This window comes from Microtus oregoni, unplaced genomic scaffold, assembly GCF_018167655.1.
Source record: "Microtus oregoni isolate MIOR12 unplaced genomic scaffold, Mior012 000046F_ref0000063, whole genome shotgun sequence".
NCBI classification, from domain to species: Eukaryota; Metazoa; Chordata; class Mammalia; order Rodentia; family Cricetidae; genus Microtus; species Microtus oregoni.
The window spans coordinates 15,477,056-15,497,478 of NW_024543220.1; the positions used below are offsets into that span (position 1 = coordinate 15,477,056).

At 43.3% G+C, this 20,423-nt stretch overlaps 1 protein-coding gene and 1 pseudogene across 2 annotated transcripts in view; one reads left to right on the forward strand and one right to left on the reverse strand.

Annotated features, from left to right (window-relative positions):
* Btbd9 (BTB domain containing 9) overlaps positions 1-20,423 on the reverse strand; it is a 371,475-nt gene that overhangs the window by 136,697 nt on the left and 214,355 nt on the right. The window lies entirely within an intron of this gene.
* LOC121435634 overlaps positions 17,094-20,423 on the forward strand; it is a 46,475-nt pseudogene continuing 43,145 nt past the window's right edge.

Below are 20,423 nucleotides of genomic sequence, written 5' to 3' on the forward strand. Positions count from 1 at the left end.
GGCCTTTCCCCTTGGCAGTGCCTAAAGCAGATGCTGATTGGCCTCCCTTTCCTTTATAAACATGGAATCAAGCTTTCAAGTTCAAATAATTGTCATTTTGCAATTTTACCCTGATGTAAATGGCAGGGACAGACAAAACAATGCAATCTTGCCTTCCCTTGCCACATGGTTATAAGCAACTGGAGACAAACAGTTGTAGTGGAATACATTTTACAACTTTAATGACAGTGTTTGTGACAATAAAGAAAATACTAGATAAGAGAAGAACACTCTTACATCTCCAGGTCAAAGCCCCACGTAAATGAAGACAGTGTTATCTCCACCCATAATCCTGAGGTCAAATGAGCCATTCATCACCATACATCTCACTTCTTGCTGGCTACAGAGCATGCCCATAACAAGCCCTGTCACCCGGGCTCACAGGCTTTCTAAGCCTGCACCATTACAGCATAACTTACAGCAATGGCTTCAAGTCCTTACCCAAACCCACACTTCAAGAAATGGAATGTGGTTTTTAAACATAAAACAAAGAAATCCAGTCCACAAATCACAATCCCAGAGAACCTAGACAACAATGAGGACCCTAAGAGAAACTTACATAGATCTAATCTACATGGGAAGTAGAAAAAGACAAAATCTCCTGAGTAAATTGGGAGCATGGGGACCTTAGGAGAGGATTGAAGGGGAGGGGATAGGTACGGAAGGGAGCAGAGAAAAATGTAGAGCTCAATAAAAATTTAAAAAAGAAAAAAGAAAGAAATGGAACACCAAAAGAAAGAAGCCAGAAGGAGCCAGGCCCCTCCTTCCTGCACAGAAGACAGCAACTAGAATCAGCATGGGTGTCAGTAAAGGGCCAGGCTTCAGTGAGTGCTGACAGCCTGGGGAGGCCTGTCTTTCTTGGAGACCCTCTTACACAAGGACTGAGGAGGCTCACAAGCATCTACCCCTGATCACAGCCACGGTTCCTCACTAGAGCTCAGAATACAGAACCCACAGTGGAGGAGAAGTTCTAACTGAAAACCCACGAGAAAGGGTAGGGATGTTTTGTTTATTTTGTTTTTGAACTTTCTTTGAAAAAGCAAAACAAAGTGATCCTAACATTTGAGCAAGAGAAGTAGACATCGTTCTTCTGCCACAAGATAGCAAACAAAGCTCGAGACTTTTCTCTTCGCTCTTCAGCACTGTCTCTGCGGTGCATGGTCACCCATGTCACCGGGTAACAAGGGCGGGGCAGCAAGGGCAGCATCAGTGAGCAATGAAGAACTGTGCTAGCAGCCGGAGCACTACACTTTGTTCTCTCAGAAGTCCTCCACACAGCAGCTCAGTGTGAAGATAATTAAAACTTAAACGGTGTCGCAGAAGGCAGATAGGCAGCAGATTGGCGGGTTCTGGGGAAGATGAATGCTGTCCACATGAGTCCCAGGGAACCAGTCTATTTCTGACACTCTCCTGCCTTCCTTGTGCTCACTGTCTTCAAGCGGCTGACAGAGCCTGGACCTTGAACACATTTCAGAACAAGATGTTTCAATAACGAAGTTCTTCGGTGCTAAGAGACTGTGGGTGAAAGGGATTTTGTCTTCTTTAATAAGATAAGCTAAAATGTTCTGGACAGCCTACTAAAACGGGAAGGCACTGCAGAGTTTTACAACAATGTGGGCTTCAAAGCAGCGCAGTTCACCATGTAGTTAGATAAGTCAAACGAGAGAAAAATGTTTAAAAATTTTTGAACCTTGGTTTCCTCCTCTATTAAGAAAGGTCAGCAACACACTCAAGCCATAGGTTTTCAAAGTCAAATCCAAGGATACCGTCCTATGGGTTGGTCGGGTAGACCACAGAGGATATCAGAGCAAAGTGGGTTATTACCATTGCTCTTGACTGCCCTCCAGAATTAGTCAGTAAAACTCTATTGCTGAAGATACCACATATTCTAGATATAAAAGACAGAGAAAGTTGGAATTGAGCTGGCAGCTCTCTCTCTAGTAGCCAGCATTCAATGTGCTGGACATGGTATGCAGGCCATCAAGGGAAGAGAATCCTTCTTCAGCAATCATATCCAGCTGCAGACCCTTCATGCTACAATAGCGAACTGCCTGGCAAGACATGCCTACTGGTACAATGGTGTCATGAATGTGCTGGGCTAACCAGCTGCCTCCTGATCAGATCCAGTGGAAGGAGTATATGCCTAGCACTGTAGAACTGCTCAAAAGCCAGAGCTAAGGAGCTTGGTCACAGGATCCAGGGGGAATCCACTACTTATTGCCAAATGGACATGCAGTTGAACTGCCTTCCAAATGTTCAAACTAATATACCCAAGCAGCACTCAGCCTTGACCAGAGAAGCCTGTTTTGGCAATGGGTGATGGTCAAAGTGATAAGAATACATGGCTGCTAAGTGGTTGGTTCCAAATAGGGCATCTATGTCATGCCTCCTCGTGCCAGGGAACATGATGGAAGAAGATGGCACACAGATGTGGAAACCACAGGGTAGGGAGGAGTGCAGTGGGGCACTGACTTCATATCACATGGCTGCTGCAAACATGAAGACCCAGAAGCTATGACTGACTGTATCTCCGGCCCCCCAAATAAGAAGAAAATGAGGGTGGTGGTGCACGCCTTTAATCCCAGCACTTGGGAGGCAGAGGCAGGTGGATCTTTGTGAATTCGAGGCCAGCCTGGTCTACAAGAGCTAGTTCCAGGACAGGCTCCAAAGCTACAGAGAAATCCTGTCTCAAAAAACCAAAAAAAAAAAAAAAAAAAAAAAAAAGAAGAAGAAAATGAAGGAAGGACAGAAGGGTAGGAGGGGGATTAGGTGGGGAGAAGAGAGTCACTGGTGGAGGAAGAGGATAATAGAGGAAGGGGTGTGAATCTCAGTACATTGTATACACAGTATGATCCTGTTGATTTTAAAAAATAATTAAAAATAAAAATCACCCACAAAAAGTCAACACTAGAAATGCTACAGAGTGTTTAAGTTCAATATTTTAAAGTTCCCAAAGGCAGAGTGTGGCAGAGCAGGACACCCTTAGAGTAGACTGGTGGGGACATCACCTAGGAGAGTATTCCTGAACCCAGATGGTGGAGTGGAACAGGCCACAGGGCAGATGTGACATCATAGCATAGAGCAATAATGAGCTGAAGGAAGCAGCTTCTTCTAGTAAGAAGGAACATTTCCTGACTCTATGGTATTCCTACTTTGGTCACCCAGGCTAAAAAATCCCTTTTCTAGGCCTGTCTCAATGCCCCCACATGAGCTTAAAGCCTCTACCCTCCTTCCGAAGCTTCCCTCTTCAGCAGACAAGGAGACAGAAACCCGGGCGGTGTGGTAAATTGTTCAGTCCAACCGAAGGGCTCGTATTTTTGTGCATACCTTGGAAGTTAAGAGTTTCAATTCATTGAGGAACATGACATTTCCATAAGGAAGGCTAATATTTTGCTTTGGTGATTTCATGGCATTATTTGCCTGATGTGGAAAAGTAAAAACTCGCATCCTTCGTCTGTCCATCATTTATGTCACAAGCTTCCAGAGTTGATGTCTCACAGCTAACACTGAAGATACCAAGCATCTTAATACACTAAAGAAAAATCAGTGGACTGTGCATGTCCACCTTAACCCCCCGGTCTCTAGTCCTGGTAGACTCCAAGCTGACTTTGTGGTTAGAGCTAACCCTTAACCTTTGCCTCAGTTACTGATGTTCTGCACTGGGCATGGTCTATTATCAGATAAGATTTGTTAAGAATATTTAAGATCTCAAGGGATCAAATTAATCTAAAATACAAAAGAATTTTGATCTTTAGGAAACAAAGTTTATTTTCAAATTAGACTTCGTGTTATTGGCATAAACAGACACTACTGAAAGCCAGAGTTAGGGTTAAAGTGGTGAACACGTTTAAGAAGGGATCCTTAATAGCTGAGGAGAAATGCTGTTCTTTGTTGTGGCCAGGGACAGTCCCCTACAAAAACAAGCTATACCTCTCACTGGAGACCTGGGGTGAGCTGAGATGTGGCTATTTCAAGGTTTCCTTTGGCCTTTCTTTTCTTTCCTGCTCCCGAGACAACACAGGTATGATCCTTCAAGTCCCAGAGCAGCTAAATTCTGGAGGTTTCTTCCTCCAATTCTGGGTATAACATTAGTGCTCTGAACAACAAACCACAAGCTAGAGGGGAATGACTTTGGGTCTTGTTGCTAAGGCAGCTAGTGGAAAACAGTTTTCTGCCAGAATGACAAAAAGCTTCTAGAAAAAGCATGTTGCAACAGGAAAGATTTGTAACAGTTAGAAAGCCTTCCCTCTGGCTGGTCTGTGGCGCTATAGATTCTCCTCTGCCGAAGCTGGAGAAGTCCCTGCAGCACTGCGCACTTTGAGAGGGAGAAATGGAAAGGTTAAACACTTTGCACAGTGAGCCTAAGCACAGGCTACCAACTCAGAGAGCAACCAGGCCCCTTGCTATCTGGCCTTGGGCCCTGTGGAAGGAGCACTCATGCACCCGCTTCTAAGACACTCACCCTGAAGAGCAAATAAAAGAAGAAGCCATCTTGTTTCCCTGAAAAAAAAAAACTAATGCAACAGAGAAGCTAATACAAGGAGGGACGTTGGTGGGTAAAATAATCCAATGTTCCCCAAACAGAAAGCTACCAACTCAGATATAAGCATATAAGCATATAAGTTGTTTTTCATGTGCCTGCTACTCCCATAGTGGGGAATACAGATAAAATCCCTCCCCGTGAACTTACAATTTAAAGTCAAGGGACAGATAACAAATTTAAAAAATCAACCAATTATTTGTTGTTTAGAAGACCATAGACCCTCACAGACAAACATGCTTAACTACAAGGTCAAACAGCTATAAACCATTACCCAGGGGTGAAAGCTCATCAAATGGGAGGACAGAACCAGCTCTGCCCAACATGAACGAGTCTGAGGGGCAGGTCCAGTACACCTATTTCAGATCCTCAGTGGGACAAAGTAAAACCCAACCAAACAGGAGTCTTACAGCTTAGACAGAGGAACCAACTTGAATTTCATTGGGAAAATTATGCATTTCATGGTTTAGCTTTTTTCTTCAGATTATAATATTCAAAAGATTATGAGGCAGAAGTAGGGATGACATATATAAAATAAAAATTAATCTGAGAGACAAGAAGAAAAAGTCAGGGAAAAGGGAGGGTACGGAGAGGACAAAGCAACTGTGAGAAAGCCCAACCCCTGCTCTGTGTGTGGCAAACGTGAACACACCACCATTTTAATTCAATAAACCAGTGCATCTTAACAAGCAGGGCTACAGCACCGAGAGGTCAACACTCGCATTTTCTCCTTAACTTTTCCCCTAGCCCAACGTGCTGGGGGCAGGAAAGAGAACTTCCCGGTTTTATCTTGGCACTATCTTTCCTAGTTCACCTAATAGGCTGTGAACTTCCACCAACACAGATGAAGGAGTCTAATGGAAGCACAAGAAAATCTGTTAGCTTCCTTATGAATCTGTAAAAAACTCATTTTGTAACTGTGACCTATAAAACATACCTGCTTGGGGGGGCGGGGTTGTGGATCATGGCAGACAAAACGTTTCTCTTTCCCTGAACTAGGGTGGGCACAGGCAATCAAACTTTAAGGACAGACTTTTTCTTTCCTTTCTTCTTCTCAAGCAGGTGAGTGAACAGAGAAGGAAAAGGGGTAAATAAGAGGAGGAAGAATTTGGGGTCATGGGTGTGATCAAAATGTATGTGTTCTGTGTGTGTATGCTGAAGTCACATGGTTAGAAAGACCGGCTCATGGCTATCATCCCAGCACCAGGAGGCTAAAAGTTTAACGCCAGCTTGGGCTGCTGAGAGACACCAAATCTCAAACCAACAAAACAATTTTTACAAGGCCATTAATTTATGCAGTTATATATGCTAGCTGTGGAATTGTACACAAGAAAGCACTCTGACTCTCCAAAGAAAACATGCATGCTCCCCAAGGTGGCAAACATTGGCTACTCCAAGAAATGCAATGGTGACTAGCCACGACAGTCTCAAAGTGTCAAAAACTGAGAGTGTCACAGAGCGCAGGGACGGAGGATACCAGCCTCTATTCCACTCTGCTGAGAAGCAGTAGTGGAATTCAAATCTAAGCTAACAGTTTTGAACACACCACACATGCAGTCTTTCACAGTCCATACAACATGCAGCCAATAGTAACACATGTTCAGACATGTTATCACACGTGTGCTTCACATGTAGACAGTATTAAATATCATATCAATGGTCGTATCATCAAACTGGAGATTTTAAGGCTTGACAACTCCAAAGCCTGTGTCTTTTACAGATACTTCAAGAAACTTGTGCTCTGGACAACAGACCCTCAGGATGCTAAATGTGCTGGGGATAACGAGTTCAATTTCCAAAGCCCCACGTATTCCATCCAATACCCCCAGAGTCATCACGTTCACAGAAAACTTCAGGGACCTTCCCTTGTCCTGGGGAAATTCAGCACTTCTACTCAGGGAAGGGGGAGGAGAATGAGGAAAGCTACACAGCGATTCACTTGGCACACAATTCAAGTAGCGGTCTAATGATGAACAGCTCTCAACAAGAGGCAGAATAGGAAAGTAAATAAAAACAATACTAGAGAAAATGAGAATATTCACCAACAACACACAGGAAATGCAAACACAGGAGACACACAAGGACAAGCCACAGTGAGCATGAATACACATAGTGCACCCGTCAGGGCTGCTAAGGTCTGTGTGACCGATTTTTCCACAGAAGCCTATACTCCAATTTCCAAACAGCAAGGCAGATTACAGCGCTAATTTCAATGCTACAGCTATAAGAGATTTAGTCAAGTGTTTAGAATGTTAACACAAACAAAGCAGGAATGGGAAGATGTCCAAGTGGCACTATTCCGTTTGTTACAGGGCTGTTATGCAGGAGCTAAACCGACCAGTCTTTGCTGGTACACACCCTTGGCGCTGTGAGACCTCTGCGCGGCTGAAGGTCACTCTCAAGTCTGTCGCATCTCTTGAGGATTAGTAAACAGCTTTGGAGGTGGAATAGTTTAGAAGGACTTTTTCCCCTCCCCAAAATGTATTGAGAGTTCAAAAATTCATGCCCTGGGCTTTCCTGGTACAGCCTAAGTCGGTGGTCAGAGAGAACGCCAAGCCTTACACCTTCACAAACTCAAGCAAAGAAGCATTTGCGGGCATTGTACACACACAGTAATGTGCTCTTGCAAAAGAGGGTTTTTAGTTTTGCTTTTTCATTAACAAGAAGATTCTGTCCAATCTCTAGAAGCTACTGTGACCCCTCTCGTCCTTGACCTCCTGAAGCAAACCAAAGATGCCTTTGCTATTTGCTCCTCTTTAGTTTTAAGAATAATATTATCTGTGCACATAGTTGAAAGTCAAATCGTCTGTAAGGCTGGCTATGACAAACCTTCCATGCTCCATCTCTTTCCCTTCCCAGAGGAACCACGGTTATCTCCTTTAATTCATTATTTTAGGATTTATTTTGCATCTATAATCAACAGGCTTCTGATGCTTTTTCTTGATCTTCTGATTTAGGCATTATCGACCACGCTTTTGCAGAAGACAGGAGTCAGCTTTCTCTCTCCAACTGGACCATTCCCATCCCCAGTGTAGACTGTAACTCTGAGCTAGATCAATACTTACTGTTTACTTTATGCTATGTAAATGTTACTCACACCTAATTCCTACACAGGGTTTTCCCAGTTAGAAAGGGCATTAGGTTGCTTTTGTTTCTGTTTTTGTTTGAGCCAGAGTCTCACTCTCTAGCTGGCCTCAAACTCAAAAGAAATCTGTCTACCTGAGCTTACCAAGTGCTAGCATTACAGGCATGCATCACCATGAGATCATGGCTCAAGAGATTTTTGTTTTGCTTAATTTTAGGAATTCCACACTAAATCCTTCCTTCAAGTAACTCTCCTCAGCTGACATGCTGCTCTCAAAATATTCTGACACATTAAAGGGACCTAGTAATTTCTTTCTTTTCAAGCTATCTTCCTAGGCTTCCTGAGCAGCTTCAGTCAAACACAGACCTTCCCTCCCTAAACCCTCACATCCACTCCACAACTGCCTTTGATTCTCTCCTCCTTTCTTCCGTTTTTGTTCTGCAACTTTGGTATAGTAAACTTACTTAAAGTTTCCTGAGAAATGGTTCGTGGGTGATGAAGTTACAGACTTTGAGCAAACCTTTAAGTACATCTTCCTGTTCAACAGGCATTTTTATCTGGGTGTGGAACTTTAAACTATCAATTGTTTTCCTTGAGAGCATTGAGTAGAATATTCTGGTCAGTCAACTGGTTTTGCTACTAAACAGCCATTGTACCACCAGACCCAAATTCTCTCTCTTTCTTCTTTAAAACCACAGCCTGCTCTAGAAGCATGTGGGTCATCTACAGACAGGCATTAAGAGGAATTATATGAAGATACGTCTTGGGGTGGGGTCTGCAATCTGGGACCCACATATTTCAGTCTGGGTAAAATTTCTTGAATTGTTAGTGCTAACTTCTTCCCTGGGCTTTCTCTAAATAACACGTGAGGTTTCAGTCGTCAGAACCTCTGAACCTTCTGACCTCTATGTTTATGCCTTCTCTTCAGCCATCTTTTCATCATTTTGGTTTTCTTTCTGGAAGAGTTCAACTTTGCTGTGTAGGCTGCTTACTGACTTTCCATGTCTGCTTTAATACATTAAATATCTGATTACACTTCATATTCTCTAACGGTTCCTTCTCATGGCATCCTGTTCTTGATATAAAACTGTAGCATGGACTTTAATCTCTCTAAGGACCGCACTGCATTGTGAAGTTTCAATTTCCCTATATACATTTTCTCTGTCTGCTTTAAGCATTGTACTTACCAGTTTTCTCATGCCTGGTTTTCAAGCAGGTTGGGAAAGGGGGAATTAGGCACACAATAGGAACCCTGAAGACAAGTGGGAGAGCTTTAGCTTCACCTTAGGATTCCCTAAAGACGTCAGCTAGCAGAGAGAGCCCGCTTCCTTTAGCTTGTCCCTCTTGGGCTGGCCATATTAGCTACAGAGACATTGCTAACTCCCCTGTAGAAGGAAGATAAGGGCCTGGCTGCTAGTGGCCTAGAAGTGTAGGGTTAAGCCTTGTTGTTAATGTTTAAATTTCCCATAACAAGCAACATATTTTCCTACAGTAATCTTTGAAGTTTCCAGGATGAAGATGGGGCCCCACAACATCAACTCAATCTGGTTTTTATGACGTCATGAATTTTTTTTTTTTTAAGTGCTAATATTAGACCTGTTTTTTGGTACCAACTGCAGGAGACAATTTCGAATGATGCACATTTTTGACAACACTCTGGCCGGACCTTCTCAAAACGCTCAGAGACTAGTTATAATTTTCTTAGGTCAAAGGTTAATTTGGGAATTTTACCATCATTTGCTTTCACAGGGGCCCCTAAGAAGAACGTCGCCCCCATGTCAGCTAGAAGCAATCTAGGAGGACGATGTCCCCTCTCCCAACAGAGTTTGCCCACAGGGTTAGAGACATCTTTTAGTGGTTGGTTTAGGGTTGAGGGGATGGGGAGATATTGTATGGAATTAGGGGTATATTCAAAAAAAAGGGGGGGATTAACTGGTTTGATGGGATGATTGGTATTTGTGACTTACTGTTTTTAGAAAATTATATTGGTACTGTTTCTTGTATATTGATATATTGAATATTGAATGTGAGTGTTCCTACCTCTATTTTTGTATAAGAGTATGCTTATATTGTATGGATACATCTATCATATCACAATGTAAATTTCTACTTCTGATACTATTTATGTAATAACATTGTTTACATTTGATATGTAATGACATTGTTTACAGGTGAAGATCATTGTCTTCACATATTGCAAAGTTGTTTATTCTCTTAGTTTTCAAATTAAATAGGTATTGAGAATTATATGTTTGTCATATTTATTTTTAGGTTAATCAGGTCTTTTAGATACATAGAGATTATATTTAGTATAGATAGTATAATCTTCAGCCTCTTTGAAGAGCTGTAGAAAATGGCTTTTAATCTAACCTAGAATTCTGTGCCTACGAGACACAATTACTCCTGGCAACACCACTCTACTCCCGAGAGAACGTTGAGCACCAAAGACACTCCACTGGGAGATTGTCTTCTTGGCAGAACTGGCCTTTGGGTTAAGAAAAGCCCATACCTCAACTACTGACTAAGATATGAAACAGGATTGTCTTATCTTGCCAAGACAGGGTAGGATAATTCTAAGAAAGTTCCTTGCATTTGATAACGGTATGTCAGTTATGTTAGGCCTTAGCCAAAGTTGGTTGACTCAACATTGCAAACGAGACTTTGGGTGATTGCCCAGGTAGTCAGTTGTCTCTGTCATTTGTTGCACATTTTGGATATCTCTCATTTGTTAAGTAATATTTATTCCCTTCTCAGATCTTTGACGGAGTTGAAGATTATTTAATTGTAGTTACTCTCTACATTATTTAGACTCCTTGAGATAGAATGTCTAGCAAAACTTTTGTTCTCAATATTGTTTGTTATATTTATCATTTGTTATTATTGTTTATAGTTATATTTGGTTTAGTTCTGTCTTATTTAGACAAAAGGGGGAGATGTAGGGTTAAGCCAGCCCCTTTAGGGGGCGGGTTTGCCTCGGGCGAATGCGTATGAATAAATCGGGTGCGCAGGAGGCGGCTCCTCCTTTTTCCTGCCTCCTGTGAAACGGCTGCGCGGGAACCTCGGTTCTGTAAGTTTATTTAAACATTAAAGCTATATATATTCTTTAATATCAGCCTTGCATTTATTTACGACGATACATAGAAGCAAGTGATAAAACAAGACCAGAAACTCTGTGTGTGTGTGTGTGTGTGCACATGCACACGCGCTGGGTACCCCATTTGGTTTAGCACCTCTTATTTTACCCCCCAGTTTCCCACTCTTGGGGAGAACCAGTCAAGTTCTCCACAGTGGATTAGAGTTCATGCTCCTTTCACAAAGCTACAGTTGACCAACCCTCCTCCTGTCAGTCATCTCCTGCCTGGTTTACTAATTGTCACCGTGCAGGAGCCTGGTGCCCTTCTCTGAGGACCCAATACTTCTGGACTCTATTTTCTTGAGCCTCTTAAGTCATTAAGCACTTGTTCCTCGGCTTCATGCTTCATTTTCCTTAGAATTAAGGGTTTACTCCTCAACACAGTCCCTTTGCTCTTCTTTTGCTGGGACTTTTATTCAGAAGGGTGTGAGACTGATGTGTGCTCCCTTTGTTACCATCACCTGAAACCGTCATTACTCTTCATAAGGATGATGTAGGATTTCCCTCTGTATGCTGTGATTACCATTAATGAATAAAGAAAACTGGCTTGGCAGGATGGGGCAGAAAAGAGATAGGTGGGAAAAACTAAACTGAATGCTGGGAGAAAGAAGGGCAGAGTCAGAGAGAAGCCATGTAGCCCCTCTGGAAACAGACGCCGGAACTTTACCTGGTAAGCCACAGCCTCATGGTGATACACATATTAATGGAGATGGGTTAACTTAAGATATGAGTTAGCCAAAAATATGCTTAAGCTATTGGCCAAACAGTATTGCAAATAATATGGTTTCTGTGTGATTATTTCAGGGCTGAGCATCTGGGAAACAGACAAGCAGCCTCCTCCAACATAAGGGAATGCCCATCTCTTCAGGTATTCGGGTAAAGACCAGGGTCCAAGCAAGGACTTCTGATGGCCTTATTGAGTCAGAGACCTCTAGCCTTCATGCTGTAGTGGCCACTCAAAAACTGGGAGGACCATAATAACCATTTCTCCCATTTCCCATCCCCACTTCAGCCACAGGGCTGTAATTCTACTCCTGTCTCTAATTAGCAACATCACCCTGCAGGTGTTTCTCCAGCCCCTCTTAGCCCATTCCTTTTCCCAGGTCCTCAAATGCTTGTCTCAGCCAACTCAGCTATTTCATCTTCTAGGCTGCTATTTTTACTAATTAAATATCCAAACAAGGATATGTCCAGACATTCCTATAAATTATCACCATTCTGCACAAAGATTCAAATGACTGACTAGTTTTATTAGCTTCTCTCTCTCTAGTAGAAAGGGGGATGTGTTAACTCCCACTGCGCAAAGATAAAGTAATTCAGATCTTCGTCACATTGAAACAGCTGCACAGCCCAGCCCATCCTGGCTGCTCTGTCTATCTTGGTAACTTGGAAAACACCCTCTCCTCCCATTCCCACTTTCTAGTACAATCACTAGCTCCACATGCAGACGGGCTGATTTCACCCCTCTGGAGCGGAGACTTGCCTGCTGTTCTTCCTGCAGATCCACCATACACTCTTGCTTCGCTGCTGCTGCTTCAGGGGACCCAACAGATTCAGCTGTGGGTCCTCTGGATGCTCCCAAATACCCCACATCAGGTAGCTGCATCTAACGCAGAACCATGGGAAGTAAGTGCCAAAGTTGGAGGAAGAGCACAGTGAGCGCCCTCCTTAATCCTGTAGCTACTACAGCAGCAGGAGGGGGCGGAAGGCTGGCTGGGGTAGGCAAACAAAGCCATGCATACCTCCCAGAGTGCTAAGGGATCTAAGTGGGACACAGAAGAGCCAAATGGGTAGGGGGTTTTTCAGCAGGGACCATTTGCTTTTTCTGTTTGTCCCAGGAAGCCCTCAGGTTGGCTGACTGTCTCCCTGGGCCAGTGAATGAGTTAGACAGGAGAAAATATTTCAACTCTTGTCACTTCGTTCAGCTCAGTAGCGTCCAGTTAAACATAATGGTCACCCATCCTTGTCTGTCCAGGACAGGTCTGGTTTTCACACATCAAGTCTCACGTCTCAGGAAGTCAAGTTCAACCAAGCCACCAGCAGTCATTTCCATTCCAGGAGCCACTGAAGCTGAGCTGCATTCCACACAGCATTTTCATCTTTCAGGCCCTTTCCTGCCACACCGCTGGTTCTCAGCCGGCATCACACACAGTCTAACACACCAGGGCCATAAAAGACCACTTTGAGCCTGACTTGTAGCAGAACTGATATTATGTCATCTGAGCTCACCCTGTTTCTTTTCTGGAGTCCCTGTCAGAAGTACAAGGTGGCTCTCTTGCCAGGCAGTGGTGGTGTAAGTCTTTAATCCCAGTACTCGGGAGGCAGAGGCAGGTGGATCTCTGTGAGTCTGAGACAAGTCTGATCTACAGAACGAGCTCCAGGACAGGCTCCAAAGCTATACAAAGAAACCCTGTCTCGAAACAAAACAAAACAAAACAAACAAAAAAACAAAACAAAACGTGCAAGGCATCAGTCCACAAAGCTGAATCAAAAGGACCATGGCAGAGACAGAAAATGCAGCTTGTCTTGGTGCCCAGGGAAAGAGCACCTCCCTCAATAATTTCAATGCTAAGTCTCAGAAGAAAGAAGCCAGTGGAAACTCAATTACCCAGGGCTGAATAAGTCTGTGCAGATCACTCTGGCTTGCTGTGCTCTCCCTGCTCTGGCCAGCATCAGGCCACTTCACTGCTTATTCTATCAGGGCAGAGGAAGGAAGTCCACTTCTTCCTTTTAAGGCAGGTTCCTCAGGAAGGATGCTCAAGCTGTGGGCTCACAAGGCTCCTCTGTAGAAAGAGATAACGGGCATGGAGGCTGAGGTACAATCTGTTTCTGTTCATCACTGGCCTCTTCGAGTTCTCAAAGTGAATACACAGCTGAACCTGTATTTACACTGAAGACTAGGAAAATACAAGTGTCAGAAAAGAAAACTAAGGACAAAACTACACAATATCCCATCTTTTAAAGAATTATTAGGACAACCACCAGAGGCAATGGTAACACTAGCAATTGTAAAACATCAATTTCATAAATACACTTGGATGAGCAACTCAGATTTGACTTATTCATTTGCCTTCTGGAAGCCTGTTCCTTCATCTGTAGAGGGGAAAGTAATGATATCTAATTTAAGGGAATTACAGGAACCAGACACACAGTAAATGTTCAGTAGAAAAGTTGAAGTGAGCACACTCCCGCAGTTTACTTAGCATTTCTACTGGGCAACTACCATATGCTGAGCCCTTTGCTATCAGATAAGGAAATGAATGTGAACAAGTCAATTTCTAAAGGGGCCACTGTTTTAATACAAACAGAAACTTCAATACCAATTAATAATTATCCTATAAACTCTACACTACCAGCATGGTGGCACATGGCAATGGTGCCTCACTCAGACAGGGACAACCAAGAAATGCTTCCTAGATGTGGTTGCTGAGGACCAAGGGATGAGAAGGAAGAGGCTAAAGGAAGTGGGAAAGGAAAATCAAGGGAGAAGAAAGACCAGACAGAGCAGCAGAACTGAGACTGAACTGAACAGGAGCAGCCATGGTGGACACACAGTCTGGCTGGAAGGACAGAGTGGAAGAAAGGCAGACTACAGGAAGATGCCGGAGAGCAAAAGCTTTAATTACCAGCAGGCAGAAGTGACCCGAGTAACTTTAAATCTGCAGGGGTTAAGAATGGGAGCCGAGAGGTGAAGGGTGCTGCTTCCCACTTGTGTAACAGAGAAATGACTTCTGACTTAACTGTGCTCATCTTAGCTTAGTGAAGGTCTCCTTGAGTACCCCATAAACCTACCTAGGCACAAATGGTGTAGAGAAGTGGTTTTCTTTTCTTTTCTTTTCTTTTTTTTTTAAATATTTATTTATTTATTATGTATACAATATTCTGTCTGTATGCCTGAAGGCCAGAAGAGGGCGCCAGACCTCTTTACAGATGGTTGTGAGCCACCATGTGGATGCTGGGAATTGAACTCAGGACCTTTGGAAGAGCAGGCAATGCTCTTAACCACTGAGCCATCTCTCCAGCCCGAGAAGTGGTTCTTAAATCAGATCCTGAATCATTTATTTGGGGAACTCTGGAAATACATACATGCTATTCTTACAGTGTGTTAAGTGAAATGAAGCAGTGTGTCTACTGTGTGTCTCGGCTTGGAAACCCTTAGGCTAAATCAGAGGTTCTCAACCTGTAGGTTACAACCCCTTTGGGGTAGAATGACCCTTTCTATGGGTTGTCTAAGGCCATTGGAAAATACAATATTTAAATTATGATTCATAACAGCATCAAAATTTCTGCTATGAAGCACAATGAAGATAATTTTATGGTTGAGTCCACCACAACATGAGGAACTATATTAAGGGATCTCAGCCTACACCACAACAAACACAACACAGCCACACAAAAAAATGCACACTATAAAAGGAAAGACTCATAAATTTGGGGTTGGTGCTCCTTTGGATTACTGGGCTACTGGACCACTTTCTCAGTATATTTTCTAGCACTACCCTAACCATTTCTCCCTTATGCCCAGGGTTTGAAATCATGGTCATTTCTCAGAGGACTTTAGGTGTCTGTGCCTCATACATGGGGCTTCAGGCCTGGGATGCCTTTCTCTCTTACTCTCTGAACGAAGTGTAACTTGCCCTATAAAATCCAGCACCTGCTTTATATATCATGTCCATGGCCACTCATTCCAAGGAGGATTTGTGTCTCCCTCCCCGTGTACGTCTAACTTCTACTGTAGAGTGCCTGCCCCTCCATGTTCACTGCTACTGTAGAGTGCCTGCCCCTCCATGTTCATTGCTACTGTAGAGTGTCTGCCCCTCCATGTTCACTGCTACTGTAGAGTGCCTGCCCCTCCATGTTCATTGCTACTGTAGAGTGCCTGCCCCTCCATGTTCACCGCTACTGTAGAGTGCCTGCCCCTCCATGTTCACTGCTACTGTAGAGTGCCTGCCCCTCCATGTTCACTGCTACTGTAGAGTGCCTGCCCCTCCATGTTCATTGCTACTGTAGAGTGCCTGCCCCTCAGTGTTCACTGCTACTGTAGAGTGCCTGCCCCTCAGTGTTCACCGCTACTGTAGAGTGTCTGCCCCTCAGAGTGTTTACTGCTACTGTAGAGTGTCTGCCCTCAGAGTGTTCACTGCTACTGTAGAGTGCCTGCCCCTCAGAGTGTTCACTGCTACTGCACAGTGCCTGCCCCACAGAGTGTTCACTGCTACTTGTAGGTGCCTCACTTTTATTTGAAAACTCAGGTCTTTTTGAAAGCTCAGCCCATACGCTGTTCAGGTTCCCTTTCAAATCACCCAGTGCAGTGCCCTGAGCTTACGAAAATATTTGCAAACTGAGGAAATAGCTGTGGAGAAACAAAGGTAATTATTGTAACAGTTATACACAGGAATTAAACAACGTTTAAAGACTGTTAAAACTCACCAAACAATATTTATGTGAATTATTTATTAATATAGATTACGCCTAAGGAACTAAGAACAAAAATTATCCAATTGGTAAAAAATTTGAAACTTGCTATTTAAAGTTTGACTCAAATCACTCTCAATTAGGTAGTGCTTTCTTTGCCAAAAAATCCCTTTTGTGGACTGGGTGTGGCAATGAACGCTTTTAATCTCGGGTAAAGCAAGTGAGTCTCTTTGAGTTCAGAACCTACCTGGTCTACCTAGAGTGAGTTCCAGGCCAGTCAGGGCCACATAGTGACATCTTTCTCAAAACAACAACAAAAGGCAAATCCTTTTTGTAAGGCAGCCATGTGCTAGTGGGATAATATGAACCAAAGGTGCAGGAGCAAAGCTGAAGAATCTGATGATATAGCAGAAGAAAGAAAAACCACTAGTGAGGTTTCTAAGTGACAACCGTCAGCAGCCTGGAGATTACTTAAAATACAATAGAATCAAATAGCCACGGAATGATGACAGGGCTCCTCAATATCATCACTGAAGAGAAGAGTCCCGTTCTCAAAGGATATTATTGAAATCTGGCTTTCATGATACTCGTAGAAACAGAGTGTCCCAGAGATGACAGATCTCAATGACAAAGAGAAGATGAAGGGATTTCTTGTTGAATTCATGGTGCTAGAGCTCGGGTCCAGGACTTTACACCTACTAGGCACATACTTCACCACTGGCTTACACACTCAGATTTTGGAGGAAAAAGGCATTTAAATCCCCACTGTCTTAACTATTAGGACAAGAAGGCAAACATCGTCTAGTTCCATAGAGCCCATCAATAAACACTTTTAAAAAGGCACAGTATTGCTTTCCTCTGGCGGCGGCCTCAGGTGAGCCAAGATGGGCGAGAAAAAGTACATCCAGGAGCTGTGGGGGAAGAAGAATTCGGAGGTGATGCGCTTCCTGCTGAGGGTCCACTGCTGGCAGTACTGCCAACTGTCTGCTCTGCACCGGGCTCCCCGCCCAACCCAGCCACAAGGGCAAGCAAGGTTACATCATACACAGGATTCTCCTCGGATGTGGTGGCCGCAAACGCCTGGTGCCCAAGGGTGCAACCTACGGCAAGCCTGTCCATCATGGTGTGAACCAGCTAAAGTTTGCCCGAAGCCTTCAGTCTGTTGCTGAGGAGAGAGCTGGACGCCACTGTGGGGCTCTGAGAGTTCTGAATTCTTACTGGGTTGGCGAAGATTCCACATACAAATTTTTTGAGGTTATCCTCATCGATCTATTCCATAAAGCTATCAGAAGAAACCCTGACACCCAATGGATCACCAAACCGGTCCACAAGCACAGAGAGAGATGCATGGGCTGACATCTGCAGGCCGCAAGAGCCGTGGCCTTGGAAAGGGCCACAAGTTCCACCACACTATTGGTGGCTCTCGCCGTGCAGCCTGCAGAAGGAGCAACACTCTGCAGTCCACCGTTACCGCTAATACACGTAATGCTTATACAATTCATACCCAATAAACAATTTAGGACAGTCAAAAAAAAAGGCACAGTATTTTGGGGGCTGGGAAGATGACTTTATGGATAAAGTGTTTGCTGTGCCAGCATGAGGATGTAGGTTTACATCCCTAGAACACATATAAAAGCCAGACATGTTATCACACACCTATAAACCCAGCACAGGGTGATGGGGTAGGTAAATTGCTGGGATCTTATTGGCTAGCCAGTTTAGCAGAAGTTGCAAGCTCAAGTTTGAGTGAGATACAATGAAAAACAAGGGGGAGGGGAACACGACACAATAAAAGAAGGTATCTAGAGTCAAAGTTTGGCTCTAAACAAACAAGCATGCCCACACCCACATCTGTACAAGTGTGACTGTGAGTACATGTGCACACGTACGCACATACATCCCCCAATAAAGTTATTCTAACTCAAAAAACCCTGTGTTTTATATACATTATATATCCTCAAAAATATATGTGTGTGTATATATACATATATTTGTGTGTGTGTCTGCACACATATATATGGTTATTACAATACTCTGAGAAATAAAATAATTTATGGAAACAGACAGGTACAAAGAAAAGAATATAAAATGGCTTGAGAGGTATATTACTGGGAAAAATGGGAAGAAATTAAGAAAGTGGTGAAATTAGGTTACATATCAGACACTCTCAGCATGACTTTTACTGTGGTATGAAAGCATCTTCTGGAATAATAATGCTAATTTTAAATGCCCTCTTAATAAAATATTCAGGTTGCTATAGCCTATTAGGCAGGAATTAAAGTCTCATGAGCTCTGCACCCCTTCCTCAGGTCTGCCACAGTACAGCTGTCACAGGAAACGAGGCCCAGGACTTCTGAGCTCTAAGTGGTTGCATGGCCCAGGTAAAAGATGGACGGCCCATCATTCAAGTCATTTAAAATTGGACACAACATTAGGGAAAAGGCAATGGACCCGAGTGGGATGAACTACAGAAACTAATGTAGCATTTAAAAAAAAATCACATTCATTGGCACCAAGGGACATTTGGAGGACAATGTATTTAAATTTGGGGCTCGTTTTGAAGGAACTGAGTGTCAACCGATCGTGGGGCTGACTCTACACACAGACATTCCCTCCTGAAATGTAGAGAGAAGCACGAAGCTGACAGGGGCTGCTTAAGTGATCAGCTCACAAAGGATTTCCTTTGCTTCCTTTGGCTCAGTGATGATGATGTCATCATGCATCTGTGGGCTGTCATTTTATATGAACATAAAAACAGACAGAAAATACATAAAGTGATACGTAATTTTCCACGCAAGTGCTTTCAGACTAATAAGAGTTATGGTTTATGATTAAGTAGAAATTGGTTATTTGCTTTAAATATTTATGATAAAAGTACTTAGAATTAACACTTAAGCAATCCAACCCACAAGATTTAAAAAAATAAAATAAAAGCCACACTCCCTAGAGCTGGCCTTTATGGCACCTGTCACCTAGGAGGCAATAAATCTCACCCCAAGTAACAGTGAATGGCTTTTGTCAGTTCTGCTGTCAAACTTAGGTATTCCTGGGAAAATATTCTTTTCAATTTTTTAATTGAAAATTTTTTTTTTCTTATGATGTAGTGATTATGGTTTCCCCACTACCAAGGCCTGCCAGTTGGTCACCATATTCCCTTCCATGGGGATCCACTCACTTCCTGTCTGTCCTTAGAAAGCAAACAGGGATCAAGGAATAATCATAAAATTCAGTAAGATAAAACAAAACAAACCAGAATAGGACAAAACAACCAAACAGGAAAAAGAGCCAAAGAAAAAGAGCAGAAGAAACACACACAGATACAGAGACAAACACATTTGCACACACAGGATTTCCATAAAGACACAAAACTGAGAAGCCAATATATGTAAGCAGAAAAAAAAAAGAAAAAAAAAAGACCTGACATTATGAGACAAAGAAGCTCCATAGATGCTGTTGAGTTCATTTTGTGTTGGTCATCTACTGCTTGGCATGGGGACCACCCTTAAGAACAGTTTATTACCCCAGTGAGACCCCCTTGGAGAAAACGATCAACCATCTGGGTTAGGAATGGAGACACATGCCTTCTTATCCTTTCTGTTCTAAGACTCCAGTGTGGTGCAGACCTGTACAAGCCCTATGCATGCTTCTAGGCTCTGTGAGTTCATATGTGCACCAGCCCTGCTGTGCCGAGAAGGCCCAGGTTCCTGGTGTCCTCCATCCTCTATGGCTCTTACATTCATCTTGCCTCTTCTGCAGTTCCCTGAGTCCTGAGGGGAGGGATTTGATAGTCACATCCATTTTAGGATTTAGTGTTCCAAGATCTCTCACTCTCTGAGTATTGTCTGTCTGTGGATCTCTATTTGTTCTCATCTGCTGCAGGAGGAGGCTTCTCTGGTGGCGGCTGAACCAAGTACAGATCTATGCGTATAGGAGAATAGAATAGGGAATCGCTTTATTGCTATATTCTTCTGGCAGAACAATATTATTTGATTGACCCTCGGCACCTGGTCCTGAGGTTCTTGGCCACCTAAACAGTGTTGGGTATGGGTTTCATCTCCTGGAGTGGGCCTTAAACCAGATACTGGTTGATTACTCCCACAAGCTCTGTGGGAGTACTAGTGTATCCTATAGGAAGTCACCATTGTATATCAAAGGGTTTGTGGTTGGATTTACCTTTCTCCTTTGGTAGTGGATCCAATAGAGGGCTAATATCC